Source organism: Camelus bactrianus, chromosome X, assembly GCF_048773025.1.
Source record: "Camelus bactrianus isolate YW-2024 breed Bactrian camel chromosome X, ASM4877302v1, whole genome shotgun sequence".
In the NCBI taxonomy this organism is placed as follows: Eukaryota; Metazoa; Chordata; class Mammalia; order Artiodactyla; family Camelidae; genus Camelus; species Camelus bactrianus.
In genome coordinates, this window is record NC_133575.1 from 31,531,265 (window position 1) to 31,546,802 (window position 15,538).

The following is a 15,538-nucleotide window of genomic DNA, read 5'->3' on the forward strand; positions in this document are numbered from 1 at the left end:
TTCATTTCTGCTGTCATATTTTAATTTTCCAATGGCTCAATTTTTATTCTCTAAAAGTTTTTTTTTATTCCCTGAATGCTTCTTTTTAATGCAATTAAAATAATGTCTTTTCTGGGACATTATTGATGGGGTGTGTGTATGTTCCTGTGTGCGAAATTTACATTTCTCAGTATAGTTTCCATTTCCTTCAGCTTGCTTCATCTGTTTGTTTTGACCTTGGTCATTTATGTTAGAGGTTTCCCTTAAATGCCTGCTGATCACCAGTTATGTGGACCCATTTACAGCAGGGCACTAAAAAGCTGCTGGAAATCCCTATGTGTGTGGGTGTGGCTTGCCAATTGCAGATTTCACTCTAGAGCAGCAGTTTTCAAAGTGGGGTCTCAGGACCAGAAGCAGCAGCATCACTTGGGAACTCCTAAAAAATGCATATTCTTAGGCTCCACTGGAGATTTACTTGATTTAAAACCCTGGCAGTTTGTAGCTCTGATGCAGGCTGAAGTTTGAGAACCACCTCTCTACGGTGATCTGGGTAAGCCTTTTTAAAAAATTATTGACGTATTTATTTACATTAAAATTTTACATCTAAGATGAAAGATACCACAAATAAATACAGTTAGAACACAAATAATGGGTAAAATACCTACCACCAGATAAAATCTTGGTCTTTTGATAATAGAACTTCATTTGTCACAGTCAGTGTGGTTCCTGATTCGCTTTAACTTACTTTTGTCCTTGGGTAAGCCTTTTGATTGGCAGATCTCTGACGTCAGTATTCAGTCTCCTTCCTAGAGGGCCCAAGCCTGAATATCAAGTTTCTGGGAGTTGAGTGGGCAGGAGAGCTTAGCTGGGGGTACAGTGTTCATAAAAAAACTTATATCTAATCTCCTTGTTTTCAACTGGGCATCCTACTTTCAACTATCCCTCATGTCTCTAACCAAAGACCCTTTTTATTTTTAATTTTTTTAATTGAAGTATAGTTGATTTACAGTGTTGTGTTAGTTTTTGGTGTACAGCAAAGTGATTCAGTTTCATATATATGTGTGTGTGTATATATATATATATATATTCTTTTTCAGATTCTTTTCCATTATAGGCTATTACAAGATATTGAATGTAGTTCCCTGTGCTCCACAGTAGGACCTTGTTGTTTATCTATTTTATGTGTGATAGTATGTATCTGTTAATCCCAAACTCCTAATTTATCCCTCCCTGCCACCGCCCTTTCCCGTTTGGTAACCATAATTTTGTTTCCTATGCAAAGACTCTTTAAAACCCTCTGCAGTTAATAAGCAAAAGTCCAGTCTTCTGTCTGGGAGGGGAGAGGGGGAGTGAAGAGACAGTCATGTAGGGTCGCAGAGCAGGGAAAGGCATCTGAATGTCTGACTGCTGCTTGCATGGACTTTCAGTCCATCCTCCTATTCTTAGTCTCAGGTCCACCTCCTCTTCCAGAAGCACCTGGCACTGCCATTTCTGAATCTTTGGAAGGGGGAGAGCTTCTGCGATGCAACTTGGGTAGCTCCTGAGCTTTCCCCACGGCCAGTTTGAGATTCAGCTTTCTCTGCCCTGCTGTTAGTCACCAAACAACCTTCTGCTTTCCAACTTCCCAGACTCTGGGCTGTTTTCTCCTTTCCTAGTCTCTTTATACTGGCAGGTGAATGCCTTTTGAAAATTCCACTACTCTCATCTTCATGAAGTTTGGGGACTGGAGCAGAGGAATGAACGCACGTGTTCCATCCCATATCTTTAACCAGGCATCCCATTTTTCTCTAAACGTGTTCCCTTTGGGGACGAGGAACTAGAAACCGTCAATGAGAGAACAGAGTTTCCAAAATTAGTCCCTGCTGCTGCTACTGTTATCCAGGTCAGGACTGGGGGCCTGGCTGTGTTTTGGCCTCTCTGGGCCCCCCGGGGTGATAGGGTAAGGGAAGCCAAGGCCTACTGTCATTCAGACAGAGTCACCTTCTGAAAAGATGGCTTCCATCCCTCGCTCAGGAGCCAACCATGGCTCCCCATTGTCTACAGTGTTTATCCCTCAAGTGGGGCATTTAAGGTTTGCCTTAACTGCTTGAATTCTCTTGCTGGCACACCTCTCTGCCCTCTACTCCCCTCCCCTCCCCTCCCCTCCCCTGGCCGCAGACACTGGCATTCCTGCCCTCTGCCTGTCCCCTTGCGCGGAGAAGGGCCTCTCTCTCCCCTTGGCCTGCACAGATCCCGCCACCCCTCCAAGTCCAGCTGAGGGGCCCCCACTCCCTTTAGGCAGCCTCTCTGGGGCTTCAGCTTCTTTCTGGCCTCACACACTTGTCATCAGCATCACACAAGTCAGCCCTGTGGTGTCAACTCCAAGAGGACACCTCCCCCTGGGCCCAGCGTCATGCTGGAGACGCTGGATGTTAAATACATATTTTTGATTGATTGGTAAGGACATACTGTGCTCATTTCTTATATTCTTTATTATTAATTGATATTAATATAGATTCTTTATTAACATATTAATACATGACACATAATACATAAATACATATTGTGAAGTGACAAGCACTGTCTTAGCTCAGTCCTCAATTTCTCTTTCTTTACGGCTTTTCTCTGTGCCATCTTGCCCCACAAGTCTTAAGAAAAAGTAAGAGGTTTTGGTTTAGTTGCTTCACGGTCTGTTTTTTATAACAGAATTTCTCCCAAGCTTTTCTCAAATACATTGCACAAACTGTGTTTTAACCATTTTTTTCAGAAATCAAAGTGGATCCACCAATAGTCCTAACCATCCTAAGGCATTAAATAGTTCTCATTTTTCCGTACTCCCTTTCAATCGCCTCCTAACCCAGTTTTTAGAAAATTGAGGTGAAATTCACATAACATAAAATTAACCATTTTTAAAGTGAACGATTCAGTGACGTTAAGTACATTCACAATGTTGTGCAACTGTCACCGGCATCCATCGCCAGAACATTTTCATCATCCGAAATGGAAACTCCGTGTCTATTAAACAACAATTCTCCATTCCCTCCTCCCCCCAGCCCCTGAAACCACCACTCTACTTTCTGTCTCTACGAATCTGACTATTCCAGGGACCTCGTATAAGTGGAATCATCCAGTATTTGTCCTTTTGAGACTGGCTAATTTCACTTGGCATAATGTCTTCAAGCTTCATCCCTCTTGTAGCGTGTGTCAGAATTTCCTTCCTTATTAAGGTCAAATAATATTCCATTGTGCGTATAGACCATATTTTGTTTATCCATTCATCCGTTGATGGCCACTTGGGTTGTTTCCATCTTTCAGCCATTGTGAATCATGCTGCCATGATCATGGGTGTATCACATCTATTTGAGTCAGTCCCTGTTCCTAATCTGCTTTTAACAGAGTTGTGACAGGACCTCAGGCACAGTTTGGAGTTCTACTGTTTTCTTTAATGTTACATCATACCTGCCTTTTTTCCATGTTACCACGCGGTCTTTATAACCATCCTTCTCAATAGCTGTATCATAGACTGTCTCAGTAAGATTTTTGTCTAGATTTTCACAAAGAAATGCAGTGCCAGTTTAGACAAGTTCTCACAAGCCTTCCCATCCTGCGTCTTTTGAAGGTTGAAGCATGATGCATTTGGAAAATTCTCCTGGGAGAAGCAGTTTTCAGCCTGTAGCACAGATACCCCTGGCCTCGCCTCCTCTGACCTCTCATCCCCAGCCCCATCAAAGCTGCAGGAAACAAAAGGAGACAACCATGTCCTGCAAACAGATAACAACAAGCTGAAAGACAAAGACAGGAGTTTCTCTGAAGTTCTATACTGAAAATAGGAGAGGGAAAAAGGAGAGGAGAGGAAGCTTGAAGCAAAGCAGAAGTGCATTCTGGGGAGTCTGCATTCAGCCTCAGAGCGCAGCTGTGAGTCGAGCCCCAGCGCGAGCCAGGTACCAGGTCCTCGCTGCCTCTGCCTCCACCAGTATCCTTCGTGAGCATCCTTTGGTAACCCCCACAATGCACCAGAACACCACTGTCCTATACTTGCCTTGGCTTGTGTCAAACGCTACAAGCATTGCTCCTGCTCCTTCAGAGCAGGGAGCAACAGAAGCAGAAAAGAGCTTTCGAGGACCCAGGGACCCACTGCCGACAGCCCTGGGTACCTGGTAGGGAAAGAAAATGTTTTGTTTGGCTTTGTTTTGTTCACAGAGCCCCCTTTCCCAGCCCCATTCACCTTAACAGCATCACTTGAAGCAACAAAGCAGCTTAATCATGCTGCCTTTTAAAACTTTGAACTAGGCAGGCTGGATTCCTTGTGTTAAAAATCCTTTCCCTCCTTTTAAGAGCTGAAAGAAGCTTCCCTGCTCAGCCTGGTTTTAAAACCCTCACACCGAGCATGGAAAATTCTATAAATACCAAATGCAAACCTGGAGTTTAACCTTTAATTAGTCTAGCCTCTGGCTCAACCTCCCGATTCCACCAACTTCTTTCTGTAGGCCTTCTTTAAAACTCTGTCTGGAGATTGATCAACGTGAATAATAAAAAAAAAAAAAATCTCCTTGGGAAGACTTTCAGAGTCGCCGGAAAATGAATAGGAATCGTAAAAGTGGGTGTGTGATCTTCGGAGAACCGCTCCTCTGGCACCTGTTTTTCTACATTGATGCCAGAGGTTTGCATCACTTTGATTGTCTGAAATCACTGCATAACCCCCAAAACAGGTGAAGCCTGTATCTTAACCTGGCTCCATTTTCTCCCAGGCGGTCTCCTGGATGCGTTTGCTCTGAAGACCTCTGTTCTGCTCATCTACTGCTGCTTAATAAACCATCCCCCAAATCAGTGGCTTGAAACAACAACAGTTATTTATTTTGCTCACAAATCTTCCGTCTGGGCCAGGCCGGTGGGAACAGCTTGTCTCTGTTCCACACAGGGTCCTCTGGGGTGGCTCGAAGGATGGGGGGTGACTTGACGGCTGGGAGCTGGAATCACCCGAAGACCCACGTGATCACACATCTAGCATTGATGCTGGCTGCCGCTGGGACCTCAGCTGGGGTTGTTGACTGTGGCCTCTCCACGTGGCCTCTTGGCTTCCTCACAGCGTGGTGGTGGGGCTCTAAGGCTGGGCGTCCTGAGGGAACAAGGTCGAAGGGCATGGGATTTTTAGGACCGTGTCTTGGAAGTCACCGAGCTTTACTTCCGCTCGATTCCTTGGCTTGCAGACGGCTGCCTTCTCAGTGTGTCCTCACATGGTCTCCCCTTGTGCTCACATCCCTGGGGTCTCTTCCTCTTATAAGGACACCAGTCCTAGTGGGTTAGGGCCCCACCCTTCTGACCTCACTTAACCTTACTTATCTCTTTCAAGGCCTTGTCTCTAAATACCGTCATATTGGGGGTGAGGGCTTCAATGTATGAATTTGGGGGTAGGGAGGACACAGTTCAGTCCCTCTTTGGAAGATACAATCTGCCATAGGCCCTTAGCTATGTTTTCCTCTCTCTCTGAGTCTCTTAAGCTGAAATCATCCCTCTCAAAAGGACAGTGTCAAGCTTGACCTGCAGGCGAGGTTTGGAAGGTGTTGCCCCATAAAGGTCTTTCCCTCTGTGAGCCCAGGCTACCTACCAGGCCTGGGGCACGACATATTTGAGGACTAGCCGTGTAATCGTCACCTCTAAACCAGCTGTGCAGAAGAGCGACGGCGGACCCTGTGGCTGTCAGTTCACATCTTGTGGTGGTTTTGTGTTGTGTCACCTCAGCTAAGCTGGAGCATTTCCTAGAATTCTCTTCCTTTTACGGTTCCTGATTAGAGTTGGTCAGAAGAGAAATATGCACATTTGGAAGGTGGTGGAGAAGCAGCTGCTGCTCCTCGCTGGTCATCATGGTTAGATGTGGAGAAAGACAGAAGGCGGCAGAAGGTGCCGGCTCACCCTTGTTCTCTCCTGCTCCACTGGCCCTGCTGAGCCACAGCCTTGCCAAGCCCACCACCAGACGTAGAGACACATCACCTGTGGGTGGCTCCCCCAGTTCCCCCTCGTGGCCCCACTTTGGCAGAGGCAGGAAGGTTGGCTAGTGGCTTCTCTCTGTCCCTCCAGCGTCACCTTCAGACCCTTCCTTTCCCCGACTCTCCCACATTTGGGTCAGCTCTTGTTCCGTTATGAAGCCCTTCCCCCAGCATCCTCATTATGGTGTGTGTCCCCGCTCCAGCCCCGACTGGCACAACCTCCTCGTTCTTTCTTTCCCGAGTCTTCACAGTAATGCCCAGGCTCCGGCGGCCTCCCATGAATTTGATGAGAATTCTTCAGAATGGAGACATCAGGGCCACCCAGTGCCCTACCCTCCCCCGGGGACCCACACAGTCGCCTTGTACTCACAAACCTGGGGTTCTATGCTCAAAGGAGGATAAAATGGGGACCTCCCCTCCTTGAGGCCTGGCCTGTGTCCTTGAGATAGGGCACACACATGCAGAACGCTAAGTGACCAGACCAAATGGGGTCCACATCGTAGGGGAGACAGAAGCGATGTAGCTCAGGGGTTCACGAGAGGAAGATCTTTTCTGAAGTGGAGGGAGTGGTCAGGATGACTTAACACTGTCGGTTAAGCAGAGTCGGGCATAAACTCTGGCCGCCCAGTGACTGTGCCCGGAATGAGATTCTGGTTGGGAGTAGGGGCGTCTCCTTGTTTCCCCGCCCTTAATGCCATCATTGTTGGAGCTGGGACAGGGCAGCGGAGCTGGGCCCTTTCAGGACTTCGAGAAGCTGGGAGGAGCCTTTGGGCCTGAAGCAGGGCCTCTCTGGGCATCCTCTCTGCCGCACGGCACCTCAGCTCCCCGCTCTGGAAGGTTCTTCTTAGGCCCGGCGCCGAAATGTGTCCTCACTTTTTCCGTGACATCAGTTTCTCCTGCAGGCTTTAGAAACAGGGTGAACACAGCCCAACACTGGAGAGCCTGTGGGTTCTGAACACTGCGCTTCGAGGGGATGGGTCTTTCCTGTGGTCAACTGCAGCACCCTAATAATTCCTCAACATTAAAAACAATGAACTCGAGGGGGCAGGGGGAGGGTTTAGCTCAGTGGCAGAGCGCATGCTTAGCATGCATGAGGTCCTGGGTTCAATCCCCAGTACCTCCATTAAAAAATGAATAATAAATAAACCTAATTACACTCCCTCCAAAGAAATCAAAACAAAGTTAAAAAAAAAAAACCAATGAACTCAGCCAACAAGTTAATAAATCAGTTTAATGTGCTGAGCTCAGTTTCCAGTGACTTTCAAGTCGCCTCAACCTGAGTAGTGAAATATTTTTAACCCATTTCTCATCTATTTATTTACTTACAAATCGCATTCATGTGCTAATGTTTTTCTGCTAAGAGCATAAGGCCCTATGTATATGTGGGTGAGGCCCGTTATTAACAAAAGAAGTTGAAAATCCACATCTCAAATTATCTGCTGAAGTTTGAAGTTTCTAAAACGTACTCCTTGTGGAATCTGATTGAGAGCGAGCATGGTGTTTCCCCCTCCTGGGGCCGGCGAGCTCTCAAATCAGGAGCGCTGTGAGTGGCACCAGTGCCTTCCCAGCTTCTGCTTGCTTTCACAGTATTATCTCCAAGCCACGGTTTCTTTAGAGGAGCCGTTTCAAGCCCCTTGCCCATTTCGTGATGATTAGCTTAGTTAGAGCGAGATAATATAATCTGGAATTCCACTCGACACAACACCCATAACCGGCCGTTTACTGAAGTGAAAAATCCGGCGAGGCGGCTGCCATCTGAGTTAGGGGACTGCCACTCTTGCCTCAGCATCCCTTGCCTGTGACACTGGATGGCAGCGAGCAGTGACCTCGCGGTCAGTCTGCCTGTTGCATATGGGTCCCTGTAACGTTACAGTCAACTTTTGCTGCCATTTTGCTGCAGAATGAACACTCCAAAACTCAGCGGCTTACAACAGTGGGCGTTTATGGTTCTGTCCTGCTCGTATTCCTGCGGGGCTCTGGGGGTTTCATGGATCTTGGCTGGGTTGGGCTCTTTCAGGATGCAGGTTGGCCAGGCTTACTTCCAGGTTGCAGGTTTTGTGCAGGTCTGGAGCCCAGGCTGATGCGACTGCCGCCACCCAAGACCTGTTCTCAGTGATGGCAGAAGCTCAAGAGGGCGAACAACCCAGCACAGAGTCCTTCTCACAAGCCATGTCCACTCATACTCCTTCGGTCCAGCCCAACTTGATCGGCGTCGGAGGAGTATATCCCCCTCACAGTGGGAGGCGTCGCAAAGTGACAGGACAAACGGTATTAATTCTGTTCCAAGCGGGCGATGAAGTAGGATGAATTAGCCAAACCACCACAGTGATATAAACAGAAGTTCTCAAGTTCTGGTATCTTCTTTCTATCTGTGTCATTTTGCTCAGGCTGCTATAATGAGGTACCATAGATAGAGTAGCTTAAATGACAGAAATTTCTTGTCTCACTGTTCTAAAGGCTGGAAGTCCAAGATCAAGGTGCCGGCAGGGTTGGTTCCTCCTGTGGGTGTGAGGGTAGGATGTTCCAGGCCTTTTTCCTTGGCTTGTCTTTCTCCTGTATCCCTTCACCTCATCTTCCCTCTATGTGGGTCTGTGCCCAAGTTTTCCTTTTTTAAAATGACACTAGTCATATTGTGATTACCCTCTGTAGAGATTCCATCTCCAAATAAAGTCACAGTCTGAGGTCCTGGGGGTTAGAACTTCCATGCATGAATTTTGGGGGGACATAATTCAACCCATTGACACTACCCCTAAAAGGATTGTCTTGTGTAACACTGAGGGTGTGTGTCCCCCCCACTTTGGAGACTTCCTGGCATAGAGACGAATGGAGAAAGTTCTCTTGCACCCGGCCCTGTGTGGAGCAGGGGACCGAGGCTCCAGACTTTAAGACCCTGCCCACAGTCCCACGACCATCAGGAGAAGCCCTGACCTCTTTGGCCACACCATCCCCAAGCCTTAGGGTTAAGTTCATCAACACATGTGACACCCACTTTGCTGGGGGGAAAAAAAATCTATCCCATTGTCTATAAGGCGTCATGGAGGCAAGCCTGTGTGTCAGCCTTACCATCTGTGAAATGAGTACTTCACTTCCCTTAAATGGGGTGTCGGGAGGTTTCATGTTTGCCAGAAGAGCCCTAGAGGAGAGGGCGGAATGAACCAGACTGGTGATTCTATAGAACAATTCTACTTTTCTTACTCACGCCCAGAAAGGGGTCTGGGACAAATGATGGAGCTCACACCAGACTGCGTTCCAATGAACGGGGCGGAGCAGACCGGCATGTACGCACGCAGTAAATATCTTTAACACTTTCTAGGAGCTCGCGACGAGGCAATTCTCTTAGCAGACTTCCCCGGAACGCGGGGCTGATTCATTCCTGAGTGATGGGGCCCACATGTGCTCCCTGCTGCTGCAGAAACAAGTGTCGTTTCTGCCCTGTCAGCGTTTTCCGTCCTGGCATAAATTAGGTACACTGTAGCCATTTCATTAAGAAATGATGTCTCTGATGTGACGTGTCGGGTTTCCAGAGGTGGAACAGAAAGGCCTGCCTGTGGCTGGGGACAGCCACTTCCTCTAAATACAATGACCGCTCCTGTGACACCTGGCCATTAGGGAGAGGCGGGGGTGGGACAGGCAGCCCCAGGAGACAGGCCACCGCAGACGACAACGCAGTCTGTAGCCGAATGATCAACGGCTTCCTTTCTTCCTCCCCACCCCCATGCCTGGTGTTGGAATATTCCAGACATCTGGAATTATGACTGGTTAACTGCAGTCAAACACAGATTTCTTTTTGTGGAAATATTCTGATCTAAGACCCAGGAGGGCAGGGATATTGGGTAATTGCCATCCGTGCAATAAACATATTATAGAAGTTTATAAACTTGGCCTATCTCTTGGCTGCTTTAGGCTTCTGGTGTGCCTGGGATGGCTTTGATTTTGAAATCACTTAGACGATAGGCAGACTTTTCCTCTCCTAGCATTTGCAGTGCAATCTGATAAACACATCTGTGGTAAGTCCTGCTTGGGGTAGTTTGGGGCGGACCAAAGGATAGAGTAATTTTTACGAAATAAATACATACATAAAAAAAGCATGCTTGTGACTCAACGGGAGTTGGGAAGAATGGAAAATATCACAAGATATTCTGTGCACACGATATCTAATCTCCCTTTTAGACAGAAGAAATTCCAATAAGCCTCTGCCATTAAAACTTTGATAATCAGAAACTTCGTCTTAATCAGCGCTTGCCGTAAACTCCGTGGGCTCCACTGACTTGTGTATTTAACATTCTTGATATTCTACGCTCTTCCAATTATCCAAATTTTTTCTTAAACTCAATTTCCCAGGGCCTCGTGGCGTTCAGCTAATCAAGCTTTCACTTTTTTAAAAAAGTGTTTGTCTCTATACACACTGAGTATGTAGACACACAGGCACCAGATCTAGGAAGATGTCAGGGTGCTTTAAAGGTGGTCAAAAGCATCCCCGTGGTGCGGTTCTTTGCTGATGAAGGGACAGCTCTGGTCCTGCTCACATCCATGTCCTGTGTGAACCTTTCCCTGCCTCCTCCCGCTGCCACCCACCCTTCCCAGGACGCTAGTTCTGACCAGAAGTCCTAGAAAGGCAGAGGGCGTGTTCTGTGGACGGATATTTCCCCCGCTGCCGGCTTCCCTCTACCCCCTCCCTAGTGGCTCAGAAAGATTAGCGTTCAGGAATGCGGTTAGCACACCCTGCGCTCATAACTCAACCCCGTACATCACAGCACACAATCACAGGAAATGCCGCCTGTCACTACGACGTGCACGCTCACGCGTCCGTCCTCACACACGCCACACGTGGCAGCGTGCACATACACACGGTATCCCCAGCCCCACGTTTCGGCGCATCCTCCGCTCTGCCCCCACCACGCCCTGCACGTGCCTGCAGACACTAGGGCCCCAGCGGTTAGGGGAGAGGATCCACTTTTTTTTTTTTTTTTTTTTTTTTTTTTAAATTTCAATCGCTGTGGCTACTTAGCTTCCCATTCTAGGTTTGGTCCACAAGGGTCAAGAATTGTTGAGAAAGTCGATCTTGGCTCCATTCCAAGCACCGGAAGGGTTGGGTTCAGAGACTGTGTTATTTCAGTTGTGGGAGGGGAAGCCCCGCTATTTGCCTGCCTGGGATCCGGCACGATTTCATCCCGCAGCCCGGCCGATCCAGACCAAATGTCCACTCAACGTCTTCTGCGCATGCCCACCAAGTCCCACTGCCCTTTGAACCAAGCTCTTTTCTGCCACTGGAATGTTCCCCCCCCCCCCCTTCTCTGCCTATTGAAATCTTCCCCTTTCCTCAATGCCTTGCGGGAGCCCCACCTCCCCTGAAGAGGCCAGCTGGAAATGATCTCTCTCATTTCAACTCTTAAAGGCTTTATTTTCTATAGCACTCATTGGTCCCAAAGTAAACACTGCCATTGGGTGTTTGGGGGGTTTTTTGTGCATGCGAGAGCAGGGACTTTGTTTTGTACTTCTCTGCCTGCCGATGCAGCCTAAATATGATGACTCGCACATAATAGGCACTCAACAAATGTTTGTGGCTGATGATGAGACCAACAGCTACCATTAATCGAGCATGTAGTGTGAGCCAGGCACTTTATCTCCAGGATTCTATTTAATCTTTTGGGTTTTGATAAAAGATATTTTATATATACAACACTTTAATACATTCTCTTTCCAAAAAATTAAAATTTAATACATGGAGTAAGAAGTGGAAGCCTTTCCCATCCCACTCTCTACCCCCCTTTATCGCACCCCCTTATCTCCCTAGAGATAATCAACCTTAATAGTTTAGTCTATCTGACCTTTGTCTAATATTTATATATATGCGTAAGATACACATATACAGTTTTAAATATATATACATGGAATTATACCAGATGTACAGTAACTCAGTGTAAATGTCACAAACTTTTTTTTTTTTGCATATGAAAATTTATTACTCTCGTGCTTTCACCATCAAAACTTATGCTCTTGGCTACTTTGACCACCTTAAAGCGGACTCCAGGAATGTCACCAACAGCATGACCTTTACGACCAAATCCAACAACCAGAACTTCATCATTTTCCTCAATAAAATTCAAACAACCATCATTGGGTACAAAGGCTGTGATTTTTTTTTTTTTTTTTTTTTTTTTTTTTGCCATTCTTGATTAGCTGAACCCTGAAACACTTCCTGATGGCAGAATTTGGCTGTTTGGCTTCAAACCCTACTTTTCTGAGCACAATTCCCTTTGCATGAGAAGCGCCTCCAAAAGGGTTGGCCTTCAGGGCTGTGCCCAAGTGGGCTTTCTTGTACTGTTTATCATGGCACTTCTGGTCTCGTCAGTGGCTGCGGAGCTTCCTGGCAGTTCGAAGACCGCGACACTTGCCCATCCTGCCGGCGCCACAGGCCTGAGCAAAAGAGAGAAGCAGCCCAGGAAGCCACAAAATCTTAAAAGGTGTATTATTTCTATTTTTGAATTGAAAACAATTGAGACTCAGAGCGGTTAATGAACTTTTCCAAGGTCACACAGGTAGAAAGTGGACGAATCAGGATTTGAACCTGGCCTCTGCTCTTTCGATCTGAATAACTGTGGGGTTTCAGAATTGCCTCTGGATCACCTGTGTTGGAACACCTGGGGGACTTGTTAAATGTACAGATTTCCACCTGGCCCTCAGCCCTGGGTTCTTATCCAATAAATTCAGAATGAGGCTCTGGATTCTGTAGTGCAACAATGACCCACAGGTGATTCTGATGTGTGGTCTGAAGGCACACTAGTCTGAAGGCACCTGGGGTGGTCTTCTGTCTTCTAGCACCGTCTACTCCAGCTCGACAGCCAGCCAGGGGCCGTGGAGTGGTGGTATAGCCCTCCCGAGCCAGGCTACCTAGGTTCAAATCCTGGCTCTGCTACTTCCAACTGTTAACTTGGGCAACTTAATTAACCTCTCTGGGCCTCAGTCTCCTCATCTGTAAAATGGGGCTGGTCAATAATAACGCCTCCCTCCTATGGTTGTTGTGAGGATTAAATGAAGGTAAGAGACATAAAGCGCTTACAGTGGCACCTGGCAGAGTAACATCTGTATAGTTTGCCACTCTTGTCAAAACCAAACTATTCTGGAAGCTTTCCAGGGAGCCCCTTTGGTCTCAGGCTACTGTTTGACAGCAGGATTACAAGGTCTGTTTTCTAGCCTCTTATCAGAGTCGGCATGGGGTGGATGATGCGGTGTGGCAGGGGTGTATGATAAAGGAAAGAGGGAACTGTGGTGCACTGCGGAGCTGAAAAATGCAGTCACCTGGGAGCCAGGAACAGTGGGAAGTTCCCATATAAAACCCAGTGTCAGGACCTCCCGCTGGAGACACGCATTTGCCTCTTCTTTCTGCACACGCGAGAGGTCAGGTGCCCCTAACATGAACAAAATAACATTAGTTAGCGCTGCTTGCTCAGGATAATGAAGGCTGGAAACTTGGGAAATATGGAAGAATTTTAAACCTGTTTATGTCATTGCATTGTAAGTTTGGAGGGGCAAGAAGACTCTGGAAATTCACACAGGCCACTGACATGGACCCTCCCTGGTCTGTTACAGAAACAAAATGGCCGCTGGGAATGGCTGTCCCGCCCACTGCCTTTTTGGTCAAGCACTTTCTTGACAAATATCTATTGACATCAGAACCTTGTGTTTCTCTCTGCAATGCAGTTCCCTGAATACTATCTTTCCAGAAACTGGTAGGCAGGTGATACTGCTGTAATGGTGGGCGTTGGGTTTTTTTTTTTTAAATTACAGTTTGACTGCACATACACATTAGAGTGCACATAAATACATGTATACAGTACACTGCACATTTTTTTCAGTTTACATATATGTACTAATTATTATTTCTAAGAACACATTAGATCTTTAGCTTTTTAAACTTACATAGTTATCAAAGGAATAAAGCCAACCACAAAATAAGAATCAACAGAATGCGGTAATCCAGTCATAAAGGACAGTCAAATGTGCTTATACATAGTCAAGAAATCAAAATAACAATTAGTTCATTTGTGTCCTTATTATTGTTATAATTTTTTTCTATTCTTCATGTAAATGATGTCATATGGCATTTTCCTCTTTCTGGCTCACTTCACTTAGAATGACAATTGCTAGGTCCATCCATGTTGCTGCAAATGGCATTATTTTATTCTTCTTTATGGCTGAGTAGTGTTCCATTGTATATATACCACAGCTTCTTTATCCAGTCATCTGTTGATGGACATTTGGGCTGTTTCCATGTCTTGGCTGTTGTAAATAGTGCTGCTGTCAACGTTGGCATGCATGTGTCTTTTTGAATTTTGTTTTTCTCCAGATATATGGTGGGCATTTGGTTTTTAACTCCCTTCCTTAGTTCTCTGAATGAAGCCATGTGAGGTGTGGCCTGTTCCTTCCCTTTAGAGGTCAGGGCTGGAGGAAGCCTGGAAAGGGGACGTCAGATGCAATTAAGGATGCTTTGATTCTCTGTAAAAATTACTTATGATTTCAATACAAAATATGATACACAAATTAGGGCAAAAGGTAAAGAAACACAAAGACCTAGGGGCAAATCTAGCAACTTTCTGCATATATTTTAAGTCGCAAATAGGTGCTTAGTCATCTTCTAATTTTTCTTCTTTGGCTGCAAGAAGAAACCTTAATTAACTGCCAACTATGTTTCACTGAATTTTGAAAAATGTCAGGCCTGGATAAATCTTCCCAGCCTGCTCCTAAGTGGATGTGTCCATCTGGATGGTCTAATATTCACTCAATTAACCACTCAATTATATATAAAATATATAATAGATTTTCTTTTTTAGAGCAGTTTTAGGTTTACAGGAAAACTGGGCAGATGTTCCCATATACAACCCCCAGTTTCCCCTATTATTAATATCTTGCATTAGAATATTGGTTCAATATTGAGGAATCAATATTGATACATTATTATTAACCAATCTCCGTGGTTTACATTAGGGTGTACTCTCTGTTGTATACATTGTATGGATTTTGACAAATGCACGATATCATGTATCCACCATGACAGTATCATACAGAATAGTTTCACAGCCCTAAGCATCCCCTGTGCTCCATCTCGTCATCCCTCCTTCTCCCCCCAGCCCTGGAAATCACTGATCTTTTTACTGTCTCCATAGTTTTGTCTCTTCCAGAGTATCAAGTAGTTGGACTCATCCAGCAGGTAGCCTTTTCAGATTGGCGTCTTTCACTTGGTCATCGGCATTTCTGGTTCCTCCATGTCTTCTCGCCGCTTGCAAGCTCATTTCTCTTTAGCACTGAACTATATTCCGTTGTCTGATGTACTGCCCCTTCCTATACGCTAGACACTGATGGGAGAGCTGAAGAGATCCAAGGGGGGCTAAGAATCAGTCTTTACCTTTGAGGGCAACTTCTAGTCTAGTTGGGGACGGAAGACATATACCCATGCAAAGTCAGCTCATGATATTAAACAGTAAGTCAGACATGCTGAAAGTCACATGTGGAATGAATAACTGCTGTAGCAGTTAGGGGAAGAGTTCGTGGAAGGTTCCACAGAGGAGGTGCAATGGGCTGAGGGTGGGGAGAGACAG

General features: G+C 46.2%; 1 long non-coding RNA gene across 3 annotated transcripts in view; it reads left to right on the forward strand.

Moving 5' to 3' along the window:
* LOC123619448 (uncharacterized) overlaps nucleotides 1-15,538 on the forward strand; it is a 72,986-nt gene that overhangs the window by 31,511 nt on the left and 25,937 nt on the right. The window lies entirely within an intron of this gene.